The sequence below is a fragment of the Ptychodera flava genome, unplaced genomic scaffold, assembly GCF_041260155.1.
Source record: "Ptychodera flava strain L36383 unplaced genomic scaffold, AS_Pfla_20210202 Scaffold_42__1_contigs__length_1331906_pilon, whole genome shotgun sequence".
Lineage (NCBI taxonomy): Eukaryota > Metazoa > Hemichordata > Enteropneusta > Ptychoderidae > Ptychodera > Ptychodera flava.
Window position 1 is genome coordinate 127,725 of NW_027248364.1, and position 4,997 is coordinate 132,721.

The window sequence follows — 4,997 nt, forward strand, 5'->3', positions numbered from 1 at the left end:
GAGTTCTATAAAGTACCCGGATCAGGCAGAAATCCGACCGGTCGCTTGCAAGAACGTCCAGACCCTGGGATTCGCGTCGCGTCTCTGAAGGGCGCGCGCGTGTTCCAACTGATGACACTTGGAAGAACGCGAATCGTAGGGTCTCTGCTAGACTAGTTATATGCCTGTGGAGTACGGAGTATTTTTACTTACTATATCAATCGCGGAACCGGTTTATAACGGTTATGTATGCAGGAGTTGGACTGGACTCTCTACTATTATGACTTAGTATAGCAACGACCCAGCGTTTTACGTCTCATTAGTAAAATTAAATGTTCAATTTAAAGATGTGTATCCGGGGATTGCTGATGAGGGCTATTTTTGTTGAAGATTTCATTGGTGAAGACCTTAGGATCACGTGGTTACACTTCAGTAAGCCACATGAATAGATTATTAACTTCATTTTGTTAGAATCTGAAACAGCCATCTCCGTCTCTTTGAGAAGAAAAAAATAATTGTCATCGGAGAAAAAGTCTCATCAGCTTTTCTGTGCGTTAACCTTTAGAAATATTCACAAATATGTAGGTATGAGTTAATGCGAAGACATGAATATGAGAGCGGGATGATTCCATTCATAACGCGACAATAATGATGATTAGTGTAGCCTTAGAATGCGCCTCGGCACAGATATTCGAACTCTTAAACTTTTCCAATTTTTTGGCCCACCACTTGTATGGGCTCGTTTAATTTAAATCTTGTGGAGTAAATAAAGTTTTCATCGGCCTATTTTTTTGATCATTGGGAATTTCATTTTCCTCATTGAGACGACACGTGACCATTTTGGTAAATATTTGATAATTTGTTTATCTACTACCAACTTTGGAATGTGAAACTCGATTTCATTTTTTTTTGAAAGAGAATAGTTCAATAAATTTCATTTAGGAAAGTTTGAGTAAAAGTTTAAGTCTTTCATTTCAAGGTGCGAACTACTTTTATTAGAAAATAGGCTAATTGTGTCTGACATAGTGGCTTCCTGGTTAATTTTTCATTTTTAATGACAGGATTTAATAGCAGTTGAGAATAATGTGGAGGAAGTACAAGAGACAGTGCAGTACGAGGAATTGAAAGTAATTTAATTTATAAATCGATGTCCTGACTCAATTGGAATTGTGCAAGTTTTCTTTTCATTTGACTTCTTGTCTTTTTATACATTACTATTTGTAGTTGTATGGGAAGCTGGTCGTTAAACAGCTTGCCAGATGTGACTGACTGGTTTCTTCATGGCTGAAAGATTTAGAAAGAATGCAACGATATTTATAAATCTATGTCCTGATTCAATTGGAATCGTGCAAGTTTTCTTTTCATTTGACTTTTTGTTTTTTTATTCATTACTATTTGTAGTTGTATGGGAAGCTGGTCGTTAAACAGCTTGCCAGATGTGACTGACTGGTTTCTTCATGGCTGAAAGATTTAGAAAGAGTGCAACGATATTCTACAGACTGTGTCGTTGTTAGACTTGGTGGATTTAAAAAAAATAAAATCATTTGTAATAGTTTCTTTTGTGTCTCTCTTTTTCATACAAACCAATTTGGAATTTGGCAGCCAAGGCCAGGTTTTCCTGGCGATTTAACGTGTTATCTTTGAGTCTGCGCAGTAGTGAGTTAGTCTTTGCCGGATTCATCTGTATAGCGTTCACCCCGCTCACGTGAAAACAGAACACAAATCACCGGGTTCACTCTCCTAAAGCATTGACAAATCACAGACTTGAACCAAGTCTATATCGTGGTCAAACGTTGAAAAGCGTGAATTTTAGAAGAACAAGAACAGGGCCGGTCAATAATAAGAAGAAAAACAGAAGAAGAAGAGGAAGACTTTTCAAATCAACGTTTATTACCAAAATAAAACACCTGTACAGAAAAAAGTACGTATCAAATCATTTCAGTTTTTGAGACCAAAACTGAAATTGAATTCAGACAAAAGGTAATAACATTTGATGATCAATTACTGATATACTGAGCAAAGAAGAAGAAGTGTAACAACAAGGATAATCACCATTAGAAGAATGGCTATACATCTCATCAGAGAAAAATTTAGATTTTTACTCCTTTTTGTTAGTGAAAAGAAAAGGCGAATCATCGTGAAGACGGCCATTTCATTTGGTCAGACGCAGTTATATTTAGGTCTATATCGGGTCAATTTGTCTTTCAATTCAGATTTGACACTTTTTTTCAGAATTGGCAAAGCGTATAAGATAACTTTGCCCAAAAGAACAACATTTTCTTGTGAAAATTGATCTTGCTAAGATGCGGTAGTTTCGTCTGGTAATGATGTTGTGTGGTTGAAATTTTTGCCCCTTAGATTCTTTCCTTTCCAGAAACCCCTTAATGGTTAATTCCTCGTGTTCTTCAGCAGAGTGTCCTTACTTCACACTACGTTTTGTACACGTTTTCCCCTCGAGGCAATAATGCACTTGTAACCTCCACAAATGTAATAATCTCCACAAATGTAATATCAACCACAATTGTAATAAAATGCACCCATAAATGTAATATCGCCCATAAATGTAACAAAAATCAACCATAAATGTAATAAAAACACCAACCACAAAAGTAATAAATGGTAACCATAAATGTAATAAAAAAACACCCATAAATGTAATACTTATCAACCATAAATGTAATAAATCTACTTTGTTGTTGCAATTGAGGAATTAGCCCTTAAATATTGATCTATGTAATAAGGAAAGCAACTCCACACATTATTCATTTCTTAATTGTTTGCGTTTAGTGTGTTTTGCATATTTGAAAGTGTATTTTCGTTTCCCTGTTTTGTGTACAGAACTGACTGGCCATGGCTAGACACAGCTGTAATCTGAACGTCAGTGCAGTATCTACTCCAGAGTGGAGGAGACTGTATAACACTATGATCCTTTAACGCCGTTTTTTCGAAAATTAACTCTTAATCAACTGCCTCAAATTCGTCTTCAGTGGATAAATTGTGTGGAATAATCGATAGATTGTCTGTATTCTAATGTTGTCCCACTTGAAGTTTGTTCCTTCACTAGGGATGCCAGGATGTCTAATTTTGTTCTACTGTGTTCAAGGTAGTATTCGCATTGTTTTTTACTAGATTGAAATATATGTTGTCGTCAACATGTTTTGTGTCGTAAGTTTCTGTTATAAGGTTTTATATTTCTCTGTTATTTGTTCTGAGTCATCTGTCATAAACTTTGTGTGGTATCACTGGTTGACGAGTTATTTTGACGCTTCCTTATTATGTAATTATCAGTGTCTAGAACTGCTGTTCCACTTCCATTATCTAACGGTTTGATCAGTACCTCGCCGTTTTCTGATAGCGTTCTCAAAGTATTCTATTCTGTGTTTCGGAAAGGAAACCTAGTTTCAGGAAAGTATGCAATAACATTACACTGGTCTTATTAAAGTTATTATTTACTCAGGGCATTGATAAACAAATGATCACATATGCAAGTTCAAGTTTATTACATTTATGGTTGAGTTTTATTACATTTGTGGTTAATTTGTTTATTACATTTGTGGTTGCGGGTTGTTACATTAGTGGTTGACTATTTTATTACATTTGTGGTTGATTTTATTACAATTGTGGTTGCAGCACTTCCTCAAACTAAAACGTGAAAGACTAGTGTGGTGGAAGTTAGGGGACTGTGACAGAAAAAGCCCTAAACATTACAACTAGCCAGACTACACTTCCAACATAAGCGATGACTTGACATTTGACACTTTGGTTTCAACACTGAATATAACGACCGCTTTAGGTGTAACATGAGCTGCAAACATTTTGACCCGGTCACTAAGCGACATTTGTATGGTATCTATTCGCACCGCGACTGTTCCTTTCTCAATGAAGAAGGCGGTGAACACGAACAACTATATCTGTTTTAAATCTACCTCCTTTCAATAAATTTAGTTCAAGTGTGTGATTCTTCAATGTCATTTCATTTGTTGTTAGTGATTTGAATTCATTGTGTATATTGTTGCACCAAATAACAAATGATACGGCAATGCGGTGGAAATTCGGATAAACTTGCTGTATTAATTTCTGAACCAGCAGCCGTTAAGTATGGACTGATCTGTTTACACTATACCATTGTATTCTACGTTTCTATATTTAGTTACGAGTCTGAGTTTTCTGTCAGTTGAAATAAAAAAGACACCTGAGAAAATTTAATAAAAGACTGTGCTATTGATACAGTGTAATCGATACTCGTCCTCTTTTTGTATCTCACCGACTTGTACTTCGATCGCCTAAAATGACGTCATTAAGGTGTGACTCTACTGACATATGCATGATGTGCTGCCATGTTGATGCATATGATTGGTTAAGCGAACATAAGATGTGAAACGATTAGTTGCCGTGTAAATAAATAAATAAAAAAAAATAAATAAATTTACTTTCATTCCATAAGGATAAGATCTTTATTAACTTACAGTTTCACAGACCACACAAATCAACACACTAAGTTCTTTAAATTGAAAGTATGACTGAGAAAAAAAATAAAAATAAACATAAATTGATCGAAAAGTATACACTACAAAATGCAAAACACGCCTAAGGGACCGTTCAGTTTTACGGCTGGGGGGGGGCCGGCAAAATCCAGGGGGGGTCATCATAATTTTGGAATCCAAGAAGGGGGGGTCATCACTTTTTCACTGGTAGGAAAGGGGGGGTCACCACATTTTCAAAAACATAATACCTACAATAAAGTCCACTTTATGCCATGGCCATGATTGACCCTCTTTACGGCGGGCCGCCTTCGGCGGCCCAATACAATAAATATACTTTATGTATTACCCATGATCCTCTTAGCGGGCAGACGCCTTTGGCGGCCCACTCCAATTAGGTTTACTTCATGCAATGGCCATGATCGACCCTCTTTACCGGCGGGCCGCCTGCGGCGGCCCACTACAATAAATTTACTTTATTGTAATACCCATGACCACCTTAACGGCCGGACGCCTTCAGCGGCCCTGTTCAGTAAA